Below are 13,872 nucleotides of genomic sequence, written 5' to 3' on the forward strand. Positions count from 1 at the left end.
TTTTTGTCAATAAACATCTTGATTTACTTGCTCTTTCAGTACTCTCTTGAAGGTTTTGAAATCCTCCCCTTTGGCTTCAGTCCAGACTCACCACTCCCTCTCAGCTCTCACTAACATACCATGAAACCACAAGGCGTGCCTATTCACAGAATCGAAACTGTTGTCTTCCTGGCGGAAAAGAAAGACCAACATGTTATAGTTTGTTCTCAGATATGGCTGTGTCACGCATATCTGTCGAGAAGGACCACCTCAGCTGTCCACTCTGCCAGGAGGTGCTCAGTAATCCAGCTGCTATTCCCTGTGGACACAGTTTCTGCATGATCTGCATCCAGGACTTCTGGGACAATAAAGAAAAGGGTGATCGTTTCTGCAGCTGCCCTGAATGCAAAGACTCCTTTCAGCCGAGGCCTATCCTGATCAAGAACATTGTTCTGGCTGAAATGGTGGAAGGAATGAAGAAGTCCGAGTGTGGAAATAATGTGGGTGCTGGAAGTAAGCGCAGACCTGTTGAAGACGGTCAGGAGGCAGGGCCTTCGACCAGTCATGCTCTGGGTTGGGCCAGACCCACGAAGATACCCAGAACCACTAGAGTCTCAGAGGCACTGAAGAGCAGAGTATGTCCTATACATGACAGACTGCTGGAGATTTACTGCTGTGATGATGATCAATGTATCTGCCCTCTATGCGCCCTGGTTGAGCATAAAGCACATAACAATTTGTTGGCGAAAGAGGGACGGAAAAGGAGCAGGTACTGACCTTTATCTCAAATCTGCCGCTTCGAGTATCCCAAAGGTTATGTGTATATTTCACAGTTGATCCCTTAGTGATTCAATTCAAATAAGTACATAAATTACACATCATTACTGTGTGCATTCCAGGATTTATGAGGTTATTATTGGTTTGAGCTTGTAAATATTTAATCTTCAGATAAATTTGCCCTCCACAGGAACAGCTCCAGGACATTAAGAAGAAATCCAAGCAGAGGATCAAAATGAAGAAACAGGACCAGAAGAACCTAAGAGGGAACATAAAGAGGGTTAAGGTGGGTATACAGTAGATCAGACAAGGAAGTGAATATAGTTATGTACAATGCTCTCTGGACAACCAACTATAATAGTAACATAGCAGCAAGGCCACAGTCTCCTTCCTAACTCATGGGTGTGTACTGCCCCAGGTGGCCCACATTGAAAGATTTTAATGCCCAATGTGTTTCAAAATTCTGAAGGCACATTTGAGCTACAGTGTCTTTGATGCAGGTGTACGGTAACAATTGAATAACATGAGAGAAAAAAACGAGAATCCTGCACGCTGCTTTTGTTAGTATCACTGCTCTTTATTAAGCTTTAAATATCGGCCTACAAGGCCTTCGTCAGACATTGCTCCACCTACATCCGTTCAATGCACTTGTAACCGATGTGAAATGGCTAGTTAGTTAGCGTTTCAATCAGTGATGTCACTCGCTCTGAGACTTGAAGTAGGGTTTCCCCTTGCGTTGCAAGGGCCGCGGCTTTTGTGGCGCGATGGGTAACGATGCTTCGTGGGGTGTCAGTTGTTGATGCGTGCAAGGGTCACTGGTTCGAGCCCGGGTTGGGGCGAAGTGAGGGACGGAACCTACACTGTTACACACTGAATGGGTTTGGAGTAATGTCAACATAAGGGTGCAAATTAAAAACGCTCACAAAAGCTCTGACGAAGGCCTTGAGGCTGATATGTAATGTCAGTGTGTTAATAACTTTATATGGCCTATTTAAAAACGTCCTGAAATTAAAAACAAACGTAAATATCTAAATCTGTCCCTGACTGTATGTGTAACAGGAAGGTGGTAGGGCTGCTGAGGAGCACTGCGAGGACGTCCTCTCTGGGCTGATCGACTCCCTCCAGAGGCACTACTCCACAGTGAGAGAGTTGATCTTGGCCCACGAGACAGCTGCAGTGGCTCAGGCTGAGAGCTCCCTGTGCAGCCTGGAGAAAGACATGGCTGCCCTGAAGAAGAGAGACGCTGAGCTGGAGCAGCTCTCACAGAGAGATGATGATATCCACTTCCTCCAGGTATGGTTAGTTGTATCACAGGCAGTGGTGTGTATTCATGGATGCCAAGGTAAGCCAGGCTTCCTAAAAAAAATTGACCAATAAAAAACTCTGTGTTTCATAATTTTCCTTCAATTCGCAAGAGGCTGAATGTATCTCACAGGAGAAAGCATCCGAGTGAGCGAAACAGCGCCCCTCTCTGTCTTTATCTGATCCTACTATTTGACGCTGTCTGGTCCAATAGCCAATCAGCACTGAGCTCAACTGTGAATGGTCCTGGTACACAATAAAAAAGTGTCAAGGGAACCTAGCTAGCTAGCTAAAATTGATTGGCCCTTTCCTAAATTAGCCATTTATGGAGATAGGGATTTGGACTTGTAGTTTTACTTAATTCTCCCTACTGGCCAATGATTATAACATCCAACCATTAATTCATGAATGTTGTGCCCCTGGCCTGAGAGGATGGAAGTTCAATATGTAGCTTGATGTGGAAGGCTAAGGTTATAGCTAACGTTGAATGGAAGTTAGGCTATTAAGCAAGCATTTTAGCCAGGTAGCCTAGGACAAAAAAAATAAGTGTTTATTGTATGCCAGAATGACCATGTCGTCAACATGAAAGAGAGGAGGATGGCATTGGCTTTTCTCTTCAAGTAGGCTGAGTCAACATATTTTTCTACTTGCACGAACGTGCACACACACACACACACACACACACACACACACACACACAGAAATAAGAACCATGGACAGACACATCATTTTTAGCTTGATTGGACTAAATAGTTTTTGGTATATTTTAATTGTCACTGTATTAGACTAAGCAGAGGTGATTTGATGATGTTGAAATGGTGCTGGACAGTGGAGGCTCCTGTTTTCTGTGTGACCTGCGGAAACTCTGTGGTTCTAAATCAATAGCTGTTTAGTGGTCTGAAAATTTCGGAAACATTAACTTGCTTGACCATGCTGTAGGTAAAGTAACTTTCTTACATGCGATATGCTTTGTGGACGTCACTGGACAGATGTTGCTCTCCGATTTTGTGATAAAACAAAGGTGTGGGTGAATTTATTCTGCTGCTGTGTCTTCTTATTGTCTCTGCTTTTATATTATTATTCTTTTTTATTTTTTTTTACCTTTATTTAACTAGGCAAGTCAGTTAAGAACAAATTCTTATTTACAATGACGGCCTACACCGGCCATAACCGGACGACGCTGGGCCAATTTTGCGCTGCCCTATGGGACTCCCAATCAATACCTTTTGCGATACAACCTGGATTCGAACCAGGGTGTCTGTAGTGATGCCTCAAGCAATGAGATGCAGTGCCTGAAACCGCTGAGCCACTTTGGAGCCCTTTTAGGCCTATACAGTATATCACGGTCGCAAGGCAAATGAATTAAGAGGTTATGGAGCAAACAACGCAATTATCACAACACATAGGTTGCAATAAGCTTTGTTTTGGGGGCATGGCTTCCCCATTGATTTTACCCACACACTGCTACTGATCACAGGCTGTAGTAGATAGATGTAGGATCTGGTTCTGAGGTTCACAAGTGTGTGCATGATGACATGGTGAATTTTCACAACTAATAATGATAACTCCTTCATTTTCATGTCTCTCTCTCTATCTCCCTCTCTATCATGAAAAAGAGATTGCCCTCTCTCTCTAACCTCCCAGAGCCCCCTGACTTGTCCAGTGTCTCGACGGATCCACACCTCCCCTTTGAGGCCATAAGGAGTGCTGTCTCAGAGTTTGGGAATCGACTGGAGGCTTTTGCTGAGGAGGAAATCAGTACAGTGTCTCAAACTGGTCAGTTGAAGGGAGGAATACCACAGACAGACGTACACATCGGCGGACAGACAGACAAATATACAATACATTTATAAAGGATTTTATGATCTGTCTCAACAGTGGCTGGAAATGGAGGTTCCCAGTCTCCAGACCATAGAGTCATACCTGAGCAGCTTCCAGGTGAATCTTATCCTTCTTTTTGTGTGTTATCCCAAGTGTTTCAGAAAATCAGTCACATTTTACATGACCCTTAGTAATGAGAGTTTGTAATTAACAAGAACTTTAACCACAACTGAGCCTTTCTCCTGACCTTCACAGTTATCAGTGCTGCACAGACCATAGAGCCTGCGACCAGAACAGAATTTCTACAGTGTGAGTCCTATGTTCTTTGTGTAACACATCGAAACTTCACTCAACCTGTACAACAGAAACATAGTAATAAAGGATCTGAACCAACCTCATGATAATGCTGTTTGAACATGATCATGTAGAGTTCAAAAAGTACTCACACTCAAAACCATGAAGAGGAATAATATCCCAAGGAGACCGAGAAGCAAAAATAATAGAATTCATTTAGACCATGTTCTAAAGAATACAAAAAGTGAAAGTGTAAGCTGCTAATACATTTTTTTTTAAAGAAACAGAGCATACGTTTCGGCCTTATGCCTTCATCAAGGCCGAAACGCATGCCTTTCATTCTAGCCTGAGCGCTAACCCTCATACTGGCTTTCTATGAACATCATTTTATGATCCTCTTTGATCCTTCAGATGCTTGTGAGCTCACCCTGGACCCCAACACTGCCCATAAGGACCTCTCCCTCTCAGAGGACGGCAGAATGGTGAGGTGGGATGCTAAAAAGCAGAAGGAGCCAGTCCAACCTCACCCTGAGAGGTTTAACTACCGTCGCCAGGTGCTGTGCAAGGAGGGGCTTGTAGATGAGCGCTGCTACTGGGAGGTGGAGGGGAAGAAGGCTGAGATTGCCCTGGCCTATTGGGGCATAGACAGAAAATCACTCTCTAAGACATCCGCTTTTGGGGCCAGTGACCAATCCTGGAGCCTTGACCGTTCTAAAGGCTATTCTGTGTGCCACAACAGTGAAGGTGTTGGACTCAGTGCAACCCCCAGCCAGTGCAGAATAGGGGTTTACCTGCAATATAAGGAGGGCACCATAACGTTTTATGAAGTCTCAGATAAGATGAAGTTACTCTACAGAACCAAGAAGTTCACATTCACTGAACCCCTCTACCCAGGGTTCTGGCTTGGGGAGGAGAGTTGCATCACACTATGTAATCTGAGGCATGAAAGATTCTGATCATGAGAGTAAAACTAGGAGATTGAGATCAGGTTGCAAATATCTGGTAACTTTCCCAAAATTCCCTGTGCCAGAAATCCAGGTTGGATAATTCCCAGAATCAGGAGGGACTAAGCAGGAAATCCACAATCCTCCAAACAGGATTTCTGGGAATCTTGGGAAAGTTAACAGATTGATGCAACCCTATATAGAAAATAATACACTAGAAAGTGTAGACTGTGGATAGAAGTTCAAAATAAAGCTATATACATCCTGGATAACAGTTAAAAGGCTTTAGATTGCTGTTAGGTTTTGGGGGATCTTATCTTGGTTTTATTAGCTTGCAAACCTCTAAACCTCTAAAATCAGCTTGTACCCTCTTTACATTTGTAATATCAACATATTTGTAATATCTACGTAAATGTTTTTACATTTTTCATACAATTTTTATAAAAATAAAATCAAGCAAATTAAGTGCTAAGGTGTTGTTTTTATACAACTTTTATGACATACTTCTTCGGACTATTTCACACTAGAGGGCCGTGTCATGTCCCTTATACCGCAGGATGACATGAGAGGATGGGGTCATGAGTCCAGTAGTTACTGCTTTACACTTGCACTTTTCAAAGATTTAAAGTTTAATCAATGTTAAAGATCAAGGAACTTCAAAAGGTTTTTCAACCATTTGTACTTCAATTAATTTCCTATTAATTATCCTATTATTATATACTGTTAATGCTTACAGTAAAGGTGAAAGTGACAGGAGTTGTTCACTGATGGAGAAACTGCCTTAAAACTGTCTTCCAAAGGTTGTTCTTTGCCACAGATTTGTGTTTGGATGTCCTACTTATTTTGAAATCAAATCAAGTTGTATAGAAACCTGGTAATAGGCAAGAATGTGGCTGTACCCCTAACTGACAGAAGGGGTAGCACTTTGGAATGCAGTCAGGGGCCTGCCTACAGGGTGGGCTACTGATAAATAAAAGGAAGATTCATGGTTTCTTCCCAAACTGAACTACCAAAAGAGAGAGCGAATAGCCTGTCCCAATGTGTTTTTTCTTTACCATTGGGCCTAAAATACATTTTGAATCTTCTCAACATTTTTGGTGCAAACAAGGACCGTAGGCGAAACAACATTCCTGGACGTGCTATTCTCTCTCCAAGTCCTGATCTGCTCAATGTGTGTGTCCTCTCAGGGCCATACTTTGACCCACGCCATGACCTCATCGAAAACATGTCTAGGGGAAGACTGGGATGGAAAACAGGATGTCATGAAAAAGGTTGTGATCAATGTTGGTGGCATGCGTCATGAAACTTACATGGGCACTCTCAAGAGCTTGTCCGGTACCCGTTCAGCTAAACTGATGGACCATGACCTCACTGACTTCTTCTTCGACAGACATCCAGGTGTTTTCTCCAATTTTCTGAATTATTCCAGAACCGGCAAGCTTCACTGTCCAACAGATGTCTACGGTCCGCTTTTTGAAGAGGAGTTGGCTTTTTGGGAGGTCGACGAGGCAGCCGTGGAACCTTGTTGCTGGATAACATTCTGCCAGCATAGGGATGCTGAAGAGGCCCTTGCAGCGTTCGGGCCATCTGATTCAAATGTGCGCCACAATGAAGAGTTTCAAGATCGATTCGATGTTGAAGACAACCCACCAAATTCTCAGAGCTGCTTCAAAAGGTGGAAACCAAAAATATGGGCTCTATTTGACAACCCATTCTCGTCTATGGTTGCCAAGGTGTGTATTATTTATTCTCCCCTAATGGAAAAAAAAGCCACTTTGACCTCTTGTAGTTTTGATCCCCAATTCAAGAACAGACTATGGGAGATGCACAGTGCTACATAGGGCCATGGCTACAGGTAACACTATTCCACATCAGGTAACTGATGCAAGCAGTAGAATCAGATATTTTTTTAAATACACCTTATGGAACAGCGGGGACTGGGAAAAGACACACACAGGCACACATACACTTGATAAGATGTGCACATGCACATGTATGAAGGCAATTCTTAATCCAATTCCAACCTTGCCTTGAGGACACAGGTATATGATGCCATAGTCAGACGCGCTTCCAAGCAACCACAGAACAGGGAATCCAAAACTCCAATAGTGCAAAAACAAACAAAGGGTAATTTCGTAGGCTGTATTCCATCGATGAACAAAGTCAAAGCGATCATATTTAAACTGTAAACACAATATATAGACTAGCAGCAGCGTAGCGGTCAATAAACTGTAAGGTACTGCAGTACCTGAGGCCTAGTGGACCCACACTGCAAAAAAACAAAATAGTTGAAGGGCAGGGGAACATGGGGAAAAAAGGGGTGTGTCCAGGAAAGGCTCCATAATACTTTTAAATACCCAAGATAATCCTAATAGAAAACCAAAAACATGTTAAAACGTCTATAGAAAAGACAGAAATGCCAATGGTGGAGGAGTTGCTGTTTATAATCAGAACCACATTCCTGTAAAGCTTAGAGGATCTTATGCTAAATACTGTTGAAATAATATGGCTACAGGTTCATCTGCCTCACCTAAAGCCCATTCTTGTGGGAAGCCTCTATAGATCACCAAGTGATAACAGTCAGTATCTGGATAATATGTGTGCAATGCTTGATAATGTATGTGATATCAACAGTATAACTGATTGAGTATAACTGATCAAATTATGAAAGACAAGCATTGCAATTTTGAATTCCGTAAAGCAAATGTGGAAGAGTTGAAAAAATGATTGTTGTCTACCAACAATGACAAGACACCGGCGTCTGACAACTTGGATGGAAAATTACTGAGGATAATAGCGGACAATATTGCCACTCCTATTTGTCATATTTTCAATCTAAGCCTACTAGAAAGTGTGTGTCCTCAGGCCTGGAGGTCATTCCCCTATCTAAGAAAAAAAAGCCCCCTTTACTGACTCAAATAGCTGAACAATCAGCCTGTTACCAACCCTTAGTAAACCTTTAGAAAAAACAAGCACAGCACTTACACAAATGACTAATGATTGGCTGAGAGAAATGGATCATAAAAAGATTGTGGCAGCTGTTCTGTTAGACCAGTGCGGCTTTTGACATTATCGATCATACTCTGCTGCTGGAAAAACAGATTTGTTATGGCTTTACACCCCCTGCTATATTGTGGATAAAGAGTTACCTGTCTAACAGAACACAGAGGGTGTTCTTCAATGGAAGCCTCTCCAACATAATGGTATCTGCTGTCTAGTCCCCCCTTTATACTTTACTAATGACAGGCCACTGGCTTTGAGTAAAGCCAGTGTGTCTATGTATGTGGATGACTCAACACTATACACGTCAGCTACTACAGCAAGTGAAATCACTGCAACACTTAACAAAGAGCTGCAGTTAGTTTTAGAATGGGTGGCAAGGAATACGTTAGTCCTAAATATTTCAAAAACTGAAAGTATTGTATTTGGGACAAATCAGTCACTAAACCCTGAACCTCAACTAAATCTTGTAATAAATAATGTGGAAATTGAGCAAGTTGAGGTGACTAAACTGCTTGGAGTAACTCTGGATTGTAAACTGTCATGGTCAAAACATATTGATACAACAGTAGCTAAGATGGGGAGAAGTCTGTTCATAAAAAAGCTCTGCTCTGCCTTCTTAACAACACTAACAACAAGGCAGGTCCTACAGGCCCTAGTTTTTTTCGCACCTAGACCACTGTTCAGTCGTGGTCAGCTGTCACAAAGAGGGACCTCGGAAAATTACAATTGGCTCAGAACGGGTCAGCACGGCTGGCCCCTAAATGTACACGGAGAGCTAACATTAATATTGTAAATCTCATGTAAATCTCTCATGGCTCAAAGTGGAGGAGAGATTGACTTCATCACTACTTGTTTTTATAAGAAGTGTTGAGAAGCTGAATGCACAGAGGTGTCTTTTTAAACTACTAGCATACAGCTCGGACACCGATGCATTCCCCACAAGACATGTCACCAGAGGTCTCTTCACAATCCCCAAGTCAAGAACAGGCTAAGGGAGGCGCATAGTACTACATAGAACCATGAGTACATGGAACTCTATTTCACATCAGGTAACTGATGCAAGCAGTAGAATCACATTTTTTCTTTAAAGATAAAAATACACCTTGTGGAACAGAAGGGACTGTGAAGAGACACACAGACACGTACTATACATTTTGTATTGTAGATATGTTGTGGTATAAAAATGTTAGATGATGTACTGTTTAATCTTTTGTTTTATGTGTGATATAAGTGCCTTAATGTGTTTGAACCCCAGGAAGAGTAGCTGCTGCATTGGGGATCCCTAATAAATACAAATAAATACAAATGCAACTCAAAATAAATGTTTATACCACATTTCATTGCTGCCTTGCAGCAACACAATTCACTTCACAAGTAATTAAAACAAATACAAATTAAATAATAATAATCGGAGACAGTGAAGGACAATAACAACAACTAGTACAAAAGTAGTTGTATGAACCAACATTTTAAAGTAAGGAAAAGCAAGGCTAAAGGGTGCATCTCAAGTTTTCTTTAAAAAATGTCCAATGTTTCTGCTACCCTCAGATTATCCAGTAGGCTGTTCCATTGGCTGAGAGGGTAATAACTAAAAGCAGCCTCACCAGAAGTGATGCCTCAGGGTGAATCTCAATTATATTTTCTTGATTCCTTACATCCTCGTTCCTTGCCTCCTTAAAACATTGCAGGAGAGGTTCACAGGGGACAAACCTCAGATATTCTGCTCCAATACGCTTTGAGAAGGAAATCAGGAGAGAGGATGTGAGGAATCAAGAAAATACAATTGAGATTCACCCTAAGAGTCCCTTAAAAAGTTCAGTCATTTAACTCCCATCTAGTCATGTCACCCAAATGGAAGGTAACGTGGCTCCATATGAAACAGCAGCCATGGGATTGAGTCAGTTTAGGAGGCAACACACAAGCCTAACAATCTCACTGATCAACAGCCGTTTTGATACCATTGTGTCCAACACATAAATCAAACCTAGAAATGAATAAATCAGACTTCCAACCTGGTTTATTATGTGTTGTTTGTGTCTTTAATCATTATGACATGATCCACTCAAAGTCAGATGAATCCCCTTGTCCTTTGCAGGTCATTGCGTTTGTTTCCCTCTTCTTCATCCTCCTCTCCATCACAGCTTTCGGTCTGGAGACACATGAGAGCTTTCACATGATAGACAACCGCACACAGCTGGAAATGGAGGGGAACCACACCGAAGAGGTGAAGTTCTATAAGATAGTGACCGAACCTGTTCTCACCTTGGTGGAGGGCGTCTGTGTGGTGTGCTTCATCTTTGAGTTCCTGGTCCGTTTCACCTGCTGTCCCAACATGCTGGTGTTTGTAAAGAACATACTGAACATCATTTACTTTGTAGCCATCCTGCCCTTCTTCCTGGAGGTGGGGCTTAGCGGTAATGCCCTGGGCTTCCTGCGTGTGCTGCGCTTTGTGACGATCCTGAGGGTCTTTAAGCTGACGCGCCACATGATGGGCATACGTGTGTTAGTCTACACACTAAAGGCCAGCGTTCAAGAGTTCTGCCTCCTTGCTGTCTCCCTCACTATTGCTATACTTGTCTTCAGCACCCTGGAATACTACACAAAGTGAGTACATGGTGAACCTGAAGACCCAACTTCGAATGCACACACTCCTTTTAATTACATCCCCATCAGCTTCTGGTGGGCTGTGGTGACCATGACAACCCTGGCCTATGGGGACATGTACCCTGAGCCGGGCTTGGCGTGGTGGTCGGATGCCTGTGTGCTCTGGCAGGTATTCGACCATAGCAATGCCTGTCCCAGTCATAGTCAATAACATTCGCATCTACTACTCCCTGGCCATAGCCCAACAAAAGCTCCCAAAGAAGAAGAAGAGGCAACACCTGCCCTGTCTGGAGCACTCAGCCAGCCTTCTCCAAGAGGAGAGCAGCCAGAACGACGCCTGTTATCAGGAGAACAAGGAGAGGTCGTGTTCAGGTATTTCATATCATAAGTAGTATTTGTATATTTATATTATTTTATTATGTTAATATCCCTATTTTTGTTGCTCAGAAAACAAGCTCAACATTTATCTCTCTTTCCCTCTTGGAGTCCAATGCTCCTTTGATTGAATCCCAGCCTTAGTCTGGTTGTGAGACCCTGGAGGTAAAGACTGAGTCCTGATTTTTCCATTACACCGGATTTGGACTTTATAGCTATATTATAACATATTTAACATCATAAAATGTTACATTTTATCATCTTTAAGCAAACATGGGAAAGGACTACCTTGACTATTCAAGGTCCTATGTATTAAAGTTTCAGTCAAGTAATTTTCTTATACACATTATATGTCACATTTGTGTGAGAGCGTGATATCACCACATTATCTGTCTGTAATAATCATACACAACTCAAAAAGTTGTCTAATAAAATGTCTGTGTTCTGATGTGTGAAGCCTGAATGTGTTCAGATATTTGCCCTCTTGCGCTATCTAATTCAATGATCATTCATGGGCTTCCAATAAATCCTTTAGCTGTTCTCTGCCAAAACATCTGTTGAGGCCACAGTGAGGGAGGACATTTCCTCTGCCAGAATAACAACAGTTCTATACAGATGTGTGCCATCGGTTGGCCTATCCAAGGGATTTCGTTACAGATCTGTACAAAGGGAGTATTTATAATGAATTGAAACGTGAATGAATGATCCTTGTGAACCATGACATTTTCCCATTTCCTGTGTGTACAATACGTTCCTCTGTCCAGTACTAAATGAGGGTGAGAACATGTGTGATTGTGTTCCACGGTGGCCATGGTTGTCCTAGTTTATTCCTTTTAGGAAACCCTATCCTCCCATGTTCTATTTATTATTTGTACACTAAACACAGTGTTCCTGGACAAGGTCCAACCTAATCTAGATAGCTACAGTTGAAGTGGGAAGTTTACATACACTTAGGTTGGAGTCATTAAATTCGTTTTTCAACCACTCCACAAATTTCTTGTTAACCAACTATAGTTCTGGCAAGTCGGTTAGGACATCAACTTTGTGCATGACACAAGTCATTTTTCCAACAATTGTTTACAGACAGATTATTTCACTTATAATTCACTATATCACAATTCAAGTAGGTCAGAAGTTTACATACACTGAGTTGACTGTGCCTTTAAACAGCTTGGAAAATTCCTAGAAAATGATGTCATGGCTTTAGAAGCTTCTGATAGGCTAATTGACATAATTTGAGTCAATTGGAGGTGTACCTGCGGATGTATTTCAAGATCTACCTTCAAACTCAGTGCCTCTTTGCTTGACATCATGTGAAAATCAAAAGAAATCAGCCAAGACCTCAGAAAAAAAGATTGTAGACCTCCACAAGCCTGAAGGTACCACGTTCATCTGTATGAACAATAGTACGCAAGTATAAGCACCATGGGACCACACAGCCATCAAGAAGCCACTGCTCCAAAACCCGCCATAAAAAAGCCAGACTACGGTTTACAACTGCACATGGGGACAAAGATCGTACTTTTTGGAGAAATGTCCTCTGGTCTGATGAAACAACAATAGAACTGTTTGGCCATAATGACCATCGTTATGTTTGTAGGAAAAAGGGGGAGGCTTGCAAGCCGAATAACACCATCCCAACCATGAAGCATGAGGGTGGCAAAATCATGTTGTGGGGGTGCTTTGCTGCAGGAGGGACTGGTGCACTTCACAAAATAGATGGCATCGTGAGGAAATAAAATTATGTGGATATCTTGAAGCAACATCTCAAGACATCAGTCAGGAAGTTAAAGCTTGGTCGCAAATGGGTCTTCCAAATGGACAATGACCCCAAGCATACTTCCAAAGTTGTGGCAAAATGGCTTAAGGACAACAAAGCCAAGGTATTGGAGTAGCCATCACAAAGCCTTGACCTCAATCCCATTGAAAATTTGTGGGCAGAACTGAAAAAGCGTGTGCGAGCAAGGAGGCCTACAAACCTGACTCAGTTACACCAGCTCTGTCGGGAATGGGCCAAAATTCACCCAAGTTATTGTGGGAAGCTTGTGGAAGGCTACATGAAACGTTTGACCCAAGTTAAACAATTTAAAGGCAATGCTACCAAATACTAATTGAGTGTATGTAAACTTCTGACCCATTGGGAATGTGATGAAAGAAATGAAAGCTGAAATAAATAATTCTCTCTACCATTATTCTGACATTTCACATTCTTAAAATAAAGTGGTGATCCTAACTGACCTAAGACAGAGAATTTTTACTAGGGTTAAATGTCAGGAATTGTGAAAAACTGAGTTTAAATGTATTTGGCTAAGGTGTATGCAAACTTCCGACTTCAACTGTATATCTTGTCCTAAAAGTTCCACACAAATCACTCCCAGGTTGTTTATTCTTTATTGATATGTGCAATTATATCCACAAATCATTATTACTCTTTTCACATGTAGCTTCAGTACTGTACAATCATCATGACTGAAGAGAGAGTGCTTGGTAAGGCCCTGCACCCACTTATTATCAGAAGAAAACTACACTAACACAGATTCACACACACAAATACACATATCCACACACTCATATATTATGTTGAGATTCACTATAACACTTTAGCTACAAAGGGGCAGTTTCTAACCACTATTCATTTTCCCTATAGAGGTTTTAGCCTCCCATCCCGTAGCTCCAGCAGTATAATATATATAATAAGATATTGCTTTAACACAGACTGTACCCAGGCTAGGGCAAACATTGAGCGTACCAATATGCAGACAAAACAAAAACA

General features: G+C 41.9%; 2 pseudogenes; both read left to right on the forward strand.

The window, feature by feature from the left end:
• The first annotated feature begins 99 nt into the window (after positions 1-99).
• On the forward strand, positions 100-5,584 carry LOC115207799 (tripartite motif-containing protein 16-like protein; annotated as a pseudogene).
• A 741-nt stretch (positions 5,585-6,325) lies between these two features.
• On the forward strand, positions 6,326-11,116 carry LOC115207204 (potassium voltage-gated channel subfamily C member 1-like; annotated as a pseudogene).
• Positions 11,117-13,872: the final 2,756 nt, after the last annotated feature.

Source organism: Salmo trutta, chromosome 14 (genome assembly GCF_901001165.1).
Source record: "Salmo trutta chromosome 14, fSalTru1.1, whole genome shotgun sequence".
Classification (NCBI taxonomy): domain Eukaryota; kingdom Metazoa; phylum Chordata; class Actinopteri; order Salmoniformes; family Salmonidae; genus Salmo; species Salmo trutta.